This window comes from Diabrotica virgifera, chromosome 8, assembly GCF_917563875.1.
Source record: "Diabrotica virgifera virgifera chromosome 8, PGI_DIABVI_V3a".
Taxonomy (NCBI): Eukaryota; Metazoa; Arthropoda; class Insecta; order Coleoptera; family Chrysomelidae; genus Diabrotica; species Diabrotica virgifera.
Window position 1 is genome coordinate 27,094,424 of NC_065450.1, and position 17,848 is coordinate 27,112,271.

A 17,848-nucleotide genomic window follows, 5' to 3' on the forward strand; every position below is an offset into this window, starting at 1 on the left:
AGGGCCTTTTTTATTACAAATTTAATGTAGAACAATTTTGTATAGAAGGTTGTTCATGCTAAACCGCATAGTTTTAGAAATATTGGCGAAAAACTTAAAAAACTACGAATTTACCGATTTCTCCCCCCTCTGCCCCCCAAACCCGACGCTCAAAATGGTGTGACTTTTTTCTGGACATTGTGTGTACCATATACACTCCTGGCCAAAAAAACCTGGACACCTTAAAAATAGTTCATTTTTGATGTCTGGAATCTCATAAACCCGTTGTCCGATTTTAGTGATTTTTTTAATATGTTATAGCCTTATTCTCTAAGAATATGGATGTAGTAATAGTGTTGTTGAACATGTAAATGTCATTGTATACCGGGTGTAACAATAATACTGTGTTTTTTCCTGAAAGTTCGTAACACCTTGTGGAATATTCTAGCATTTAAAAAATATTGAAATTAAAACTCAGTTGTAGCCCTAGCCTCTCTTAACATTCTGCTTTTTGACTCATTCACTTATGTTGGATAATGAAAAAGTTAGGTACTTTGACAAGTAGCCACGTTCTTCATCAATATAGGGTGTTTCTAAATAAGTGCGACAAACTTAAAGGGGTAATTCTGCATGAAAAAATAATGACCGTTTAATTTATAAACATATGTCTGCAAATGCTTCGTTTCCGAGATACCGGGTGTTCAATTTTTTCTTACACACTGACGATTTATTTATTGCTCTAAAACCTTATTGCTTTTAAGAGGCAGTCATTGCGCATTTTTTGACTACAATTATGTATTTTATATTCACCATTGGCGTGCATACGGGTCATATTACCCGGTCATATTACCTGTATGCACGCCAATGGCGAATATAAAATTTTTAGTTGTATGCCAAAAAATGTGAAATAACTACCTCTTAAAACCTACCAAATTTCATTTGCACATCTCAACCGGTTTTAGAGCAGTAAATAAATCATCTGTTTGTAAGAAAAAATTCAACATCCCGTATCTCGGAAACGAAGCATTTGCGGACATATGTTTATAAAGCTAACTGTCATTATTTTTTTCATGCAGAATTAACCCTTAAAGTTTGTCGCACTTATTTAGAAACACCCTGTATTGATGAAGAACATGGCTAGTTGTCAAAGTACCTAACTTTTTTATTATCCAACATAAGTGAATGAGTCAAAAAGCAGAATGTTAAGAAAGGCTAAGGCTACAATTGAATTTTAATTTCAATATTTTTTAAATGCTAGAATATTCCACAGGGTGTTACGAACTTTCAGGAAAAAACACAGTATTATTGTTACACCCGGTATACAATAACATTTACATGTTCAGCAACACTATTACTACATCCATATTCTTAGAGAATAAGGCTATAACATATTAAAAAAATCACTAAAATCGGACAACAGGTTTATGAGATTCGAGACATCAAAAATGACCCATTTTTAAGGTCATTTTTTGGCCAGGAGTGTAGAACAATTTGGTGTTGAAGGATAACTTTCACTTTGGATGTCTGGGTTATGCCATCTTTTGGATCAACTATACTATACTATTATAAATAGTTAAAATTGTCATGAAACTATTCAAAATAATTGTTTTTCCATGCAAAAAATACATTAATTAATACCATTGTTACTTTGCTTTAAAAAACTTTATTCGCATACTACCAATATTACAATACTACATAAATTTTACAACTTTAATACAATGACAACTGCATATAAACTTCAAATACAGTAACTGCATAACAACTGTTGTTCTATAAGCTGTCAACTTTCTATGTTTGTATTGGTTTCTATATATTTTCTGACGTTCTAGACATCACTAGACATAAAAGTAAACAGTGAAACAAGTGAAGGGTTCAGGACTGTATTACCTCAATGTACCCGTGTGTCTAGTAGCGTGGCGGTTACTGTATTATATATCTTCGTGTTACCGTTTCAGTAAAATGTTTATAGTTGGTTTGTATTTCAGGTTATTCTCAGGAGGAGAATAAAATGAAAATTATGGAAACCTTACATTCGCATCATAAAGGAAAATCTACAGGTCGCCATGTTGAAGACAAAATATTAAACAAAAATATGAAAGTTGGGACTGGGCCAAGACCTTATAAATGCGAAATTTGTTTCAAGCAATGTACTACAAAAGGTTATTTAAAAAGACATTTGAGAGTGCATACTGGGAAAAAACCTTCTAAGTGTGAAATTTGTTTTAAGGAATTTGCTAGAACAACTAATTTAAAACAACATTTGCGAACGCACGGTGAAAAAAAATCATATAAGTGTGAAATTTGTTTTAAGCATTTTACCGCAGCAAGTAGTTTAAAAGCACATTTGAGACTACACACTGGGGAAAAATCGTATAAATGTGAAATTTGTTTAAAGCAATTTAGCACAGCAGGTTGCTTGACAGTACATTTGAGAGTGCACACTGGAGAAAAGCCTTGTAAGTGTGAGATTTGTTTAAAACGGTTTACTACAACAACTCATTTAAAACAACATTTGCGAACACACACTGGAGAAAAACCTAACGAGTGTGAAATTTGTTTTAAGCAATTTAGTGAAGTAGGTCAGTTGAAAAAACATGTGAGAGTGCACACGGGAGAAAAACCTTATAAGTGTGAAATTTGTTTTAAGCAGTTTAGCCAACTAAATACTTTGAAAAGACATTTAATAGTGCACACTGCGGAAAGACCTTATAAGTGTGAAATTTGTTTTAAGGAATTTGCTAGAACAACTAATTTAAAACAACATTTGCGAACGCACGGTGAAAAAAAATCATATAAGTGTGAAATTTGTTTTAAGTATTTTACCGCAGCAAGTAGTTTAAAAGCACATTTGAGACTACACACTGGGGAAAAATCGTATAAATGTGAAATTTGTTTAAAGCAATTTAGCACAGCAGGTTGCTTGACAGTACATTTGAGAGTGCACACTGGAGAAAAGCCTTATAAGTGTGAGATTTGTTTAAAACGGTTTACTACAACAACTCATTTAAAACAACATTTGCGAACACACACTGGAGAAAAACCTAACGAGTGTGAAATTTGTTTTAAGCAATTTAGTGAAGTAGGTCAGTTGAAAAAACATGTGAGAATGCACACGGGAGAAAAACCTTATAAGTGTGAAATTTGTTTTAATGCATTTGCTATAGAAAGTGATTTGAAAAGACACTTGAGAGTGCATACTGGCGAAAAACCCCACAAATGTGAAATTTGTTTTAAGCAGTTTAGCCAACTAAATAATTTGAAAAGACATTTAATAGTGCACACTGGAGAAAAACTGTACAAATGTGAAATTTGTTTTAAACACTTTGGTGAAGCAGGTCATTTGAAAAATCATTTGACAACACACACCGCAGAAAAACCGTATAAGTGTGAAATTTGTTTTAAGCAATTCAGCAGAGCAGATTCCTTGAGAGTACATTTGAGAGTGCACACTGGAGAAAAGCCTTATAAGTGTGAAATTTGTTTAAAGGCATTTACTAGAACAAATTATTTAAAAGTGCATTTGCGAACACACAATGGAGAAAAATCTTATTAGTGTGAAATTTGTTTTAACCTACTTGTGCAGTAGGTAATTTGAAAAGACACTTATAAGAACTAGTAATTGAATAGTTTATTTCAGAAACCCGTCAACTGACATTTTTATCAAACATTAGTTTAATGCCGATTTCGATTCTTCGAGTACGAATACACATTTTAGTGCAGAAACCCATCAAATACTGTCAAAGGGTGTCAAAGTTAAACTTTTATTTTATTTATTTTTAAATATTTCCACGATGGTAAGTGGTGATGGTATTGTACAATATAATAAATTATGTTAAACAAACGTTTTTGGCTACTACCAGAGGCGTACGACGGAGGAACGTGAATGGTTGACCCTTCCCAAATTATACGCCACTGGCGGAATTGCTATTTTAGTGCAATTTTTTTATTCTCCAATACTTTCTACGTAAAAAACATACTCTTCATTTGTAACGATAAAGCCATTAGTTTTCGAGATATTTGATGCAAAAACGAAGGAGCATAATACTTTAATCAAAATAAGTGTGACTTTTCATTTTTATCTTCAAATATCTCTAAAACTAATGACTTTATCGTTACGAATGAACAGTATATTATTTGCATAGAAAGTATTGGAGAATCTAAAAATTATGCTAAAATAGCAGTTTCATCAGTGGCGTAGAATTTGGGAAGGGTCAACCATTCACTTTCTCCTGTCGTACGCCTCTGGTAGTAGAAAGAAATGATTATTTAACATAATTTAGTAGGGTGTACAGTGCCTACATTTTCTGCCAAGTATCACACAGATACGTCAAATTAATTTAAAGTATTCTTTTTTTTAAATAATTTATTCTTTATTTAAAACTTTAAAAACTATGTGTGCCCGGTACTATAAAACTATTTGACATATCCTTATGGTACTTGGCAGAAAGTGTGGGTACTGTACACCCTACTAAATTATGTTAAATAATCGTTTATGGTTAATACCAGAGGCGTACGACAGGGGAAAGTGCATGGTTGACCCTTTCCAAATTCTACGCCACTGATGAAACTGCTATTTTGGCATAATTTTTAGATTCTCCAATACTTTCTATGCAAATAATATACTGTTCATTCATAACGATAAAGTCATTAGTTTTCGAGATATTTAAAGTTAAAAATGAAAAGCCACACTTATTTTGATTAATCTATTATGTATTAGTATTATTAGTATCTTATAATACTATTGCGCGCAGCAGAAGTTAAATAAAGTTCAGGATCTTGAATTTAAAATGTATTTTAAGAATTTATAAACTAGACAATCTAATGACAATTATTGAAGTTATTTATTTTTTTTAAAGTATACTAATAAAACAACATGAACTAGTATATAGTAGACACTTAGGATATTGCCTTTTTAACATTCTCCCTCAATACCTAAGGTCACCTATAATTTTAAACTAAGTTTATTATATATAAACTTGTGCTTTTGAGTACCTAAAGCTTTTGTTAAAATATCTTTAACTGCCGAAAAGGTACTTCATGATATTCTCCCTCAAACGAAAGTTTTTGATTTTGTTCAAGGGGTGTACTAACAGTCTTACAATCAGTCATTTGGAATTTTTCAAGCAATTTCACAACATACTGATCTTGACTAATTTTCAACTCGTTTTGCTTTCTATTTCGCTCAACTTTCATTCCCAAACAATATGAAATTGGCCCTAAGTCCTTCATACGAAAATGTATTTGTAATTCTGATTTTAGAAATTTTACTTCACTTACATCATTGTAAAAAATGAAAAATTCATCAACATATAACGCTTTTTAACGCATTTTATCCGAAATTTTTACAAAAATACAAGGTTCAATTTTAGATTGTTTGTAACTTAATTTTTGAAGAACTTGTGTTGCCTTTTCATACCAAAGCCTAGAAGATTGTTTTAACCCATATATTGCTTTATTTAATTTGCAAACTTTGTTTTCAAAACCGGGCACTTCAAAACCTTCAGGTTGAGACATATAAATTTCTTGATCAATGTTACCATTTAAGAAAGCTGTTTCTACATCCATGTGATCTGCTTCTAGATTTAGTTCAGCACTCAATGCAAGTAAAAACCTTAAATTACTGTAACGAATAACAGGTGAAAAAGTCTCGTTATAATCTATGCCATGTTTTTGAGTAAAGCCTTTGGCTACTAAACGAGCTTTATAAGCTAAAATGTCGCCATTCTGATCCTTTTTTATTTTAAAAAGCCATTTGTTTTTTACAATGTTTTTGTTAGAAGGCTTATCTACTAGTTCCCAAGTGTTGTTAATTTTGAACGCATTCATCTCTTTTTCGATAGCTTAATCCATTCAAAACTTCTCGAACCTGATAACGCTTCTGAAACAGTTGTGGGTTCTAAATCATCAATAGGAAGGCAAGGCATTGCATAACTAACTCTCTCATTATCAACTGCAAAATCATCATACATTTTTGGCATTCGTCTATCTCTTTTCGGATATCGCGAACTACATGTATCATCTACCTTTTGCTCTGAAACGTACTTTCTAGTATTTACATCATTTTCGTTTACACTTTCATGCACACTTTCAGTCATATCTTTCTCAAAATCATTGACACTCTCTACATTACTTACTTCCAAACAATCATTCGCTTCATTCTCGCCACAATCATTCTCATTCACACTCTTACTAGTACTTGGACGAATTGAAACTTGATTGTTTTCTTGGACTGTAACAGTTTCAGGATCAGCAGGTTCATCTGTTTCAACTTCAGACAACTTTGGAACCATTGCAACTTCAATGTCAGTCTGCTCAAGAGGAAATGACATGCTTCTTTCTTCAAACGGTTTGTTATTCATTTTTTCTTCCAAAAATACAACATCTCGTGCAATTTCAATTTTGTGTGTAACAGGATCTAGCAGTCTGTATCCGGCAGATGTTTCTGAATACCCAACAAAGATTTTTTCTTTACTTTTCTGGTCGAGTTTCTTCCGCTTTATTTTGCAACATGAGCATATGCATAACATCCAAAGATACGTAGAATTGTAAGGTCAACTTTGTTTCCAGACCATTTTTCTTCTGGAGTTTTACCTTTCAAAATAAAAATGTATACCATTTTTATTCAGTTGCAATGCGAAGGCAAAACAATCTTACTTTTCAATTAGAATACGGAGTGCAGTCCAGTCCCTTGAACCGCGATTTTCGGCTCTTATTGGAGCCTTCATCGGAAGGAACGTAGGCACTGTTCTCCATATTTTAACTGATTCGTATCGAGAGGTTTTCCCACCCATTGCTACTGAAGTGATGATAGTAGGTGGCTAGCGCCATCTGGCATTGAAAGACGAAGTAGTTTTCAATCCTAATAGTAAATTATTAATATTGAAAATATTAAAAATATTACTAAAAGATTAAGTACTTCGTCTTTTACCTTTCAGTTTCTTGGTTGGTGATCTGTTTAATAAATATACTGCTGTGTTAGCAGCTTCCGCCCACATTTGTTTTTCAGCATTTACCTCGAACAGCATCGAACGTACTTTTTCGAAAATAGTGCGGTTGAACCTTTCGGCAACACCATTCTGTTCAGGACAATATGGCACAGTAAGTTCATGTTTGATGCCTTTGTTTTTTAAAAACTTGTCGCTTCTTAAAACTTTAATTTTTCTTTCAGTTTCAGTTTCGACTTCTGCACAAAATTCTTGAAACTTCTCAGGAACTTCGTCCTTTGACTTCAAAAAATAACAAAATGCTTTTCTTGTATGGTCATCGATAAGGGTAAACAAATATTTTGAACCAGCATATGATGGAACCTCCATAGGTCCAGCTAGATCTGAATGAACCAAATCGAGTTTATTTTTAGCAACTTCTTTGTTTGGATTTTTTAGGAAATGGTTTTCTGGCATGCTTTGCCTTAATACAGCTTTCGCAAAGCTCAGGTGTTTCTTGTTTTTCATAGTGTATACCAGTTGCCATACCATTTTTTAATAGATCCATGCTAAAATGGTTTAAATGACCCAATCTTTTATGCCATAACATCTGTGAATTTTAAGGTTTAGCAATGTTAACTTTTTCCTTAGCCATTGTATTAAGTTTATACAATCCATCGAGATTTGTTGCTGTGGCTTCAGGTCTCTTCTTCACTGCTATCTTTTGATTGTGAAAAAGTCTGCATCCGTTGATGTCAAATACTACAGACCAACCATTGCTTACTAAGGCGTTCACTGATAAGAGATTTACCGATAGGTTTGGTACATACCTAACGTTTTGTATCAATTTTTCTTCTCGACTTTCTCTTAGTGTAACTGTAGCATTACCAGTTCCTTTTACTGTAAGTCTGGAGTCGTTTGCCACCACAATCTCTTGACCAGAATTTTTGTTGGTAATTTCTGTTAAAATTTCGTATTTTCCGGTCATGTGTGAAGATGCACCGCTGTCAACGTACCATATATCGTCTTTCATGTTGATACCAAATGCAGCGAAACATGTTGTACCACCTTTTTTGTTACTTTTGCTTTGAGATTTACTTCTTTCGGGCGATTTTTCCATTTTCTTCTTAGTATATTTATTTTTGTAATGTCCTTTGGATCCGCAACCCCAACAATGTGGTACTTTTTTAAATTTCTGCGCCGAGAGTGCATTGTCTTCTTCACGTTTACCTTTTTGCCATTTTTTGTCTTGCAAGAGTTTGGTCTTAACAAAATCAGCTGTAATGTCAACATTTGAATTTTCCAGAGCCATTACCATTGGGTCATATGCTTCTGAGAGACCCTGCAGCATGATTGCACCCAAAAATTCATCATCGATCGGTTTTCCAATAGAAGATAGTTGCTGAGATAAGTCCATCGCTTCGTTTACGTAATCTTCCATTGTACTAAGATTGGATAGTTTAATTGAACATAAATTTCGTAGTAAACGAAGTCGACGATGAAGACTATCCTCAAATGCTTTTTCAAGTGCAAGCCATGTCTCTACAGCTGTTTTGCATTGCATTACATGAGGATATGTACTCTTATCCAGAGAAAGTATTATTTTTGAAAGTGCTTTCTCCTCGTGACGCTTTTTTGCTGGATTGTCTAAATTAACAACATTATTACCATCATTAGTACTATTACCAGCTGGTTGAATCTCTGGCTGAACACAATACCATAAACCATCATACTTCAGGAGAGCAGTCATTTGGAATTTCCAGGTACTGTAATTTTCTCTGCCTCTGAGTTTTTCAACACTTCCAAGTCCCGAGTGATCATTTTCAGCCATCGTACAAAAAACAAATCTTTAAGTTTTTTTCTTCCTGCAAAATATTCTTCTAACTGGAGCGGACCATAACCTATTAGTATTATTAGTATCTTATAATACTATTGTGCGCAGCAGAAGTTAAATAAAGTTCAGGATCTTGAATTTAAAATGTATTTTAAGAATTTATAAACTAGACAATCTAATGACAATTAGTGAAGTTATTTATTTTTTTAAAGCATACTAATAAAACAACATGAACTAGTATATAGTAGACACTTAGGATATTGCCTTTTTAACATTATGCTCCCTCGTTTTTAGCTTCAAATATCTCGAAAACTAATGGCTTTATCGTTACGAATGAAGATCATATTTTTTATATAGAAAGTTTAGAGAATAAAAAAAAATGCACTAAAATAGCAATTCCGCCAGTGACGTAGAATTTGGGAAGGGTCAACCATTCACGTTCCCCCGTCGTACGCCTCTGGTAGTAGCCAGAAGCATAATTTAGTAGATTGTACAATACCAGCACCACTTACCAAATTTCGTATTGTTGACCCATGCCTGTCAGGAAATATTCAAAAATAAATAAAATAAAAGTTTAACTTTGACACCCTGTATTTAGGTTATTATCAACTTTTGTACTAAGGTAAGTTAGCTTAAATCGACCTATTTTAACGTCCAGATTCTAAGGTTAAGCTAAGGCCCATTCTTTACCAAACACCCTGTATATATCATGAAGCTCTTGCGTTATCTACAAACACAAGTTTTTCCAAATGGAGTGAAACATCTTGTACGCTTTAGTAATGGCCCATCTGGTTAGAATAAAAATCACTGTGTTGTGAGGTTTCTCTTCTTCTTCTTTCTCGAAACTCCTTATGCCCCCAGGGGCGTCGGAGGTTTTATTCATCTTCTATCCATCTCTTCCATTTCTTGCGGTCCTTTGCTAACTCTTTCATTTGTTGATGTGTTTTTCCTTTTTCCTGTCCAATTTCTATAATCTGATCGATCCATCTCTTCCTTGGCCTTCCTTTCCTTCTTTTACCATATCTTTTCGATTCCATCACCTGCTTTGGTAGTCTTCCCTGGTCCATTCTGTTAATGTGTCCATACCATTTTAATTTTCTTTTTTGTATCTTGGTTATTATCGATTCCTGTTTCAGTCTTTGTCTAATATCTTCATTTCTTATTCTGTCCAATTTCGTTTTTCCTGCTATTTTTCTTAGCTGCTTCATCTCCGCTGCGTTTATTGTACTGTCTATTTTTGCATTGTTTACCCATGTCTCACTTGCATACATTAAAGTTGGCACAGAGATTGCGTTGTATACCTTCAGTTTTATTTCTTTATCTATTTCTTCCTTTCCAAATATTGTTTTATTTAGTGCATAGTAGATCTTATTTGCTTTTTTCGCTCTGTATGTGATTTCTTGATCTATCTTTCCATCCTCTGATATTATTACTCCAAGGTATTCAAACGTCGAGACTGTTTCTATTATTTCGTTTTTGCACCTAAATATCGTTTGGTTTATTTCTTCCCTTTTCTTTTGGGTTACTATCATGGTCTTCGTTTTCTTTACATTTACCTCCATTTTCAAATTTTCTATTTCCTCCACCCATATATTGATTAATTTTTGCATTTTCTCTTTATTGTCTGCTATTATTACTAAGTCATCTGCATATAGTAATCCCTCCATTCTCACTGGTACTAAACTCCTGTACCCTATTATTGACTGTAATTGCCTTGACCTTCTTTTAGCGCTCTTCATTACTCTATCCCTTAGTAATATAAACAAAACTGGGCTGAGACTGTCCCCTTGTTTTATTCCTCTCCTTAGGTTTATTATTGGCGATCTGTTTCCATTTATTTGTACTTTAGCAAGTACGTTTCTATACGTACTTTTTACCACGCTTACTATCTTTTGCCGGATTTGCAGATCTTCCATTACTGACCATATTACTTCTCTATTTATAGAATCAAAAGCAGCTTTAATATCTATAAACGTAACATATAAGTCTTCCCCTATTTCGTTTTTCCTTTCAATTATATTTCTCAGTATGTATATATTATCTGTTGTTCCTCTTTCCTTCCATAAGGTGTGTGAGGTTTCTCATAAATAGAAATTTGTTTGAGTCAGTAACCCATATTTTCCGGTCAAGGGACACTCAAATTTACCATGCGACCGTGACTTTGGGAATGTAAAACGCGTTGGGTGACGTGCTGATAGAGTGTACACACCAAATTAGTATGCTGAAATCATCCTCAAAGCTAGTAAAACTGGTCAATTTACTGTTTCTAAGGTAAACGCACTGATATATTTTCTTGTAGTACTTGGTGGACACATTATTACAATCATAACTCTGATAAAACGTGTGGGAAAAGTTTTCCAAAGGAATAAAGAATACCGTTTAAGGCCTCTACATATTAGGAATTTTAAGAATTTTATTATAACAAAACAAATCCAGGAAAAGTTGTGGTTAAAGAATTTATTGGACGTTTCATGTTTCAACATTTACCTTAAGGAAGTACCTTAATATTCCTGAATTTCCAACAGACCTAGCATATCCATTTGGAAAAGTTCCTATTAACATTAAAAAATGGGAATATCTTGATTGAGCCTTTCGTTTTCTTAGCTATATTTACTGTTTACTACAGCTGCGTTACTGTATAATTTATATTACCATTTATGTATTATAATAATAAAATAAGTTCATGAAATTGTTATTTATTTTATTTCAAGGAACATCCTGTTCTAAAACTGAAAGAAATTGCCTCAAAAATATATTTTTCTAGTTTCATTGCAGAAACCCGTCAAGTGAATTTTTTTTTATTTAATTCGAAATTGTTAAAACATAACGGATTATGGCACCTGTTTTAGGAAGGTATCAAGTATTATATTAAAAAATGTAAAGTAGAGATTTTCAGTCTTGTGAGAAATAAACAGTTTTTCTACATTTACTGAAAACATGAAAAACTGCACTCGTTGAATGAAATTATTTTATGTAGTTTTACGTTGGGTGTTTGTCTGAAGTTTATTTACTGGCATTTTAATTATATGTTTTGATTATATTAATAATATTTATCGCTTAACCACTGACATGCGGTATGCCATACCGCACCTTTAGTATGGTTTAATCTTTGAGCTACGTTGACGTAAAGTTTTCATGCGTTAAACTAAAGCTTCAGTGTTTACTTTTCTATAGTTAAAAGCAGTCTAGTGTATTCTTTCGCTATTATTATGGCAACAGGTTTCGCTGTAAGATAACTCACGAGGTAACTCGTGAAATTTGTTTTAGGCAGTTTTCCCAAACAAGTTCCTTGAAAAATCATTTGAGAATACACACTGGGGACAAACCGTATAAATGTGAAATTTGTTTTAAGGCATTTGCTAGAGAAAGTGATTTGAAAATACACTTGAGAGTGCATACTGGAGAAAAGCCTTATAAGTGAGATCTGTCTAAAACGGTTTAGTGAAACAGGTTCTTTGAAAAAATATTTGAGAGTGCACACTAAAGAAAAACCTTATGAGTGTGAAATTTGTCGTAAGACATTAACTACAACAACTTATTTAAAAGTGCATTTGCGAAGATACACTGGAGAAAAATCTTATTGTGAAATGTGTTTTAAGCAATTTAGTGAAGCAGGTAATTTGAAAAGACACTTGTTAAGAACTAGTAATTATAGATAGATATATCTATCTGTAGAGTAGGGAGGGCGAGAAAAGTTCAACGGCACTTAGGCCACAAGCCACAATTGACCCATTGTGCCTCCTCCCCACGGTTCTTAGACATTACTACGGTTGCCCAGATCGACTAACCAATGAACATTAAGGGTGCGATTACGTCACGAGTGTACTGTAATTTTTTTTTATTAATGGCTTTGACAGAGCCAATTAGCCAGACTATTTGTGTTTTTTTGTATGGTATTACAATAACAATTTTAAGTTAATATCTAAGCCTACTTATTATCTAAATTTACAGAGTGTTATACTATAATAATGGATATATTTTTCAATTTTGTGTGATATTTTTACAATTTTATAATTTTATTATCTAAGCCTATTTAAAATTTAAATTTACAGGACGTTACATATTTACTGTAATTCGAATCATAATATGATTTTTTTCGAATCCTGAGAAAACTAATACGTATTTTAGAAAAATTTAAACGCAGAATGAAAGATTGCGTTATTATCGAGGGCAGAAAGTCACTTAGAGTACATAAAAAGTTTCTTTTGAATGAAATATTTGCAATTAAAAATCACACTTGTCTTTTATTTTCAGCCCTGTAACTTATTAAAATAAACATTATAGAAGTTTTCAGTGACTTTCGGCCCTCGGTAATAATGTAGTCTTTCATTTTTCGTTTAAATTTTTCAAAAATACTTATTACTTTTCTCAGGATTAAAAAAAATGAATACATTTAAAAAACTAATGAGAATTTTGACGTGCGTCAAAATTTTGCATTTTGCTCCTTCCCCTTAATCGGTATGTCTTTGATGTATGGAAAATAGTCAAGATAGTTAAGAAATAAAGATGTTTAGTGGATTATAATACCTAATTATGGAAAACTGTTGATATTTATCCATGCAATATTTACGGAAATCTAGGACTTCAATCTCCATTCTACACTGAAAATTTGTCGCTGAATTTTCATTAATACTGGATTAACTATTGAATACATACTATCCTTAGAGGTCAGCTAGGATTATGTGAATTAGAATTACTTGTATATTTATTGTAAGAATTTAAATAATAGGTACCTATAATAAATTTGGCCACACTACAGCCTGTACCTGGCATTCTAAAATATTATCAACATTATTATTACGTTTAGGGGAGTGCATTTAGATTTTCACTTCGGAAAAAATCAAACAAGATAAAACTTTTTGTAATTTCATTAAGAAATGTTTAATAAACGACATATCAAAAAGTTCTACTCGAGAAGTGGGTGCGTCATTTTTTATTAAACAAATGAACAGCGAAGTTAGATGTTTTTTTAAATTTCTCCGAAAATATCATTTTTAGAAAAAAAACTGACTTGACCATTGAAAAGTTTAGAAAATTTTACAAAAAAAACCTTATATAAAGATTTTTCTAACATTAAATCTCTAGATTCTGTAATTTTTTATTTATAACGCTAAAGTCACCCTTCTCACACATATTGGCGCACTACCCACATAACAATTTCATGTTCTTAGTAGATTCATAGAACATACTTTTCAGAAAAAGTATATACTAAGAATATGCGTAATTACCATTGCGAATGTGCAGAGCACATACTGAGTATATACCCTAACAACACACAACATTCCAGGAATGTACTACCAAAGTTCTATCAATATTTGAATGTCCTGGACATTTAGGGAACATTCGGTGAACATCTGTTTAAATTATTCCTGGAATGTTACCATAAGACATTCTGTGAACATACTACCAATGTTCCTATATTTTAAGTTGCGAAATAATACATACGTGTAACAGATACAACATTACTTATAACATACCAGACAAACTAAGTGACACTTTAGGCCTACAGTGCAATAATATGTCAAATTTAAAGAGTTTCCCAAGTTCAATTAATACAATATTATAAACATACAAATGTAATAAAAATTATTGTTCGCGAATATTCAATTTGGAATGCGATTTTGTTAATAAAAAAAATACTTATAACTTATGCAAAACCCAAGAGAGGCATTTATATTTATTTCTTTTGCGTTCATTTTCAAATTCGCCGTGCATATATTTTTGTGCATGGCGCTTGAGAGGGCATCACGTGACTAAAAACGACCAACCAACGACCTCGCTTCGGCCATCTTGGCATCTTCATCTTGGCCACGGATCGTTGTTTAGTTGTTTGTATTATTTGCACTATATATTATTTATCTATGTATTATTTGTGCTTTTTAAGAATATTTTTTTAATTCGGATACTTTTATAATAGCTTTAATAGTATTATTAACATAGTGAATAAAATGGTGTCCTGTTTTTAACGCAGTTGGAGTAGCAGAAACAAATGTAGATAAAAAAATCTGCAGGAATAACGTTTCAATTATGACAGAAGCTCCAAACAAATGACTGTGAATGAAAAGCCCTATTAAAAGGTTAGTATGCAAATATGTAAACGAAGGCATGCCCTGTATTTCAGAAAATAAATTAATACTATTAATACCCTAATAATACTATTCATAAAAAATCTTTTAAGTAACCTAGATATAACAAAGTGAATAAAAGGCATAAATCAGAAGAATTATTATTTTATTTTATAAGTTAATAATTGGTCATATCCATTTATTATTTTAATAATAATTGTGAATAAGCCACAAACTTCGCTTATTCCTAACTAAAATAGTAAATAGAGATAATAACAATAGGATTTGTAAAACTAAAGTAATTCTTTTTGCGTTTTTGCTAATGTATGCCTTTATAAATAGGATGGTAGACCACACACTATAATATGCAGTACCAACTAATGAATACACAGAATATTATAGTCGATTTGCTAAACTCAGTCTCAGTACTACTGAGTCTCGCTAAACTCAGTCTCAGTACTACTGAGTCTCGGACACAACTGGCTAGTGATTTTAGTAAATAATTTTGCCAATTTGGTAAAATTGGCAAAAAAAAAAATAATAACTAAATAGTTAATAATTACTGTAATTTTGGCAAAATTGGCCAAAAACAAAAAAAATTACCTACTAAAATCACTAGCCAGTTGTGTCAGAGTTTGGGGAACCGACTATACTAATAAACAATTTCTAAGCTGTTTTATAATATTTTGTGAGTCCATTAATCATATTTTTTATTTAAAACTAAAATTTGTTAATAATGCTTAGTAATGCATATATTTTGTATTTTTAGCTTTCCAGAAGATCCTGCGAAGAAGACATGAAGTATAGATCAGATTTGTTAATAGAGGAGTATGTTCAAAACACTTTTTAGAAAAGATATTGACAGAACTTCACTTTCATCTGTTCGTTTAAGAGACTGTGCTGTTCCAATAGCTTATGTCACACAGGTATATGCATTTTTTTTCTTGGTTTTAACATCTTTAAACGCGAAATACGCAATAGCTTATCGAATTGATGCCATGTTATTTTTCTTTATTAAGGTCTTTGTTTATTATTGTGTATGTGTATTAACAACAAAAACATTTTTGGTTATTCTTTATTTTATTTTATATTTTGTCATCAAGTGTTCAGTCAATGTATGTAGTTTTCTTATGTACACCTTTATGGGTTTATACCTGGTGGATGTATATTTCAATAAATAAATAAATAAATAACCTAATTAATAATACAGTCTGTACAATATAGATACTGTTGTAATTCATTATCTACATCGGAGATCTAAGTTGACATTGTTGCCCAACTGCAAAAAATTTTTGAATTCATTTTAAGTCAAATATATCACATAATTATTGCGAAGTAGATTATACAACAAAACAGATTAATATTCAATGTAAATAAATAAAAACATCAGAAATAGAAAACAAGAATTAAGGTATAATCTTATGTTACAGTTATTAAGGTACCAAGGGTATTATAAGGATAATAACGCTTGAGGTCAATGGTGTTTTTAACAAGGGCCTGAGGGATATACGTTGACCGAAAGCGTTATTATTATAATACCTGTGGTGCCTTCAACGTTTAATGTCTGACTAAATTATTCTTTATATGCGAAAAATTTGAATGAATTTTGAATTGATTAGTTTTTAAATAAGTACATTTACCAGTAACAGTAGTAACATAATTGTGGTAACCATAGTTTTACTTAGGTTGATATTTGTCAACTTGACAGTATCTAAGTCGTTATTTAAATTTAATGCCCAAGGGCGTTATATCATACTTAACAGACTTCGAAATGTCATTATTTGTCAAATAATGTACCAGTAGGACATTAAAGTAAATAATAAAAACAATAAATATAATGAATACTAAATACTTATTTGTTTGTGAAAAATCTATTTCTTTGTGGCTTTTTTGTAATTAACTATTCTAATGAGGAAATAAGCCACAATTTACTTGAAAAAATAATTTTATTAAGGTTTCTACTTCCACGTCGAATGTCGTTGTCAAAATACAAAATGTTCATTATTATTATTTTATTTATTAAATATTATTTATTATTTATTTAAATATTATTTAATATTTATTTTTTTATTATTATTATTTATGCCTATTATTACCTGTAAATAATATTTCTTCTGATTGTTAATTGTAAAGGATAGAAAAATTACCTTTTATTTTATTTTCTTTTAGAATCAGCTGAGAGAAGTGGTCTACAAAAAACCAGAAAGGAAACGGAATATGTGGCTACGAAAAGCAAAAGAAAGGTTTACAAAGCAAATGTGACACATTTTTTTATAATATTTAGGAATGTCAGTAAATTACATTAAAAAATGTATGTAAAGATTTTTTGCAATAAAAATGTTTATATTTATCAAGGATGTATTATTTGGTATGGCCACATATCGTCAGTGATGTGACAATACCTCCTATCTGTTTTTTTCAAGAGATTTGTAAGATAGACTAAAAACTTGTTTCGGCCACCTCCTGTTTTCATATATTTTTTGACTTGTTTTGCAGTAAATTCAACTATCTATTTACTACAAAAAAGTCAGAATACGTACGAAAACAGAAAGTGACCTTAAAAAATGTTTTTCGTCTCCTGCAAACCTCATGAAAAAACATATAGGAGGTATTGTCACATTACTGACGATATATTTCAGTGAATGTCTAAAAAATATACTGTGAATGTTCAAAGAACGTTCGTAGACATTCATGGAATGTTCTAACAAGACATTCAGTCTAAAAATATACTGTGAATGTCCAAAGAACATTCATGGAATGTTCCAACAAGACATTCAGTCTAAAAAATAGACTGTGAATGTCCAAAGAACATTCGTAGACATTCATGGAATGTTCCAAGAGAACATTCTAAGAATATTTAAAATGCTGACACAGCACTTTCCTGGGACTTTCCAGGGACATTCGTGTGCATTTGGGGACATTCCAGGAATGTTTTCAATGTCCTGTGTGTACATTCTAGGAACATTCATGGAATGTTTTGTGTTATTAGGGTACTACATTACAGTACTTAAACGTTCTATGTATATACTTAGAATGTACTACCGCAC

General features: G+C 31.9%; 1 protein-coding gene and 1 long non-coding RNA gene across 2 annotated transcripts in view; both read left to right on the plus strand.

Annotated features, from left to right (window-relative positions):
• LOC126890117 (zinc finger protein 208-like) overlaps positions 1-11,425 on the plus strand; it is a 43,020-nt gene extending 31,595 nt beyond the window's left edge. Inside the window, exon 4 of the mRNA XM_050658964.1 lies at positions 1,965-11,425. The gene's annotated coding sequence lies outside the window, so the exon portion shown is untranslated. The remainder of the gene's footprint in view (positions 1-1,964) is intronic.
• Positions 11,426-14,420: 2,995 nt separating this feature from the next.
• Positions 14,421-17,125, plus strand: LOC126890721 (uncharacterized). The gene is made up of 3 exons (XR_007700425.1): positions 14,421-14,813; positions 15,571-15,727; positions 16,971-17,125. It is a non-coding gene; the product is annotated as an uncharacterized LOC126890721 (long non-coding RNA).
• Positions 17,126-17,848: the final 723 nt, after the last annotated feature.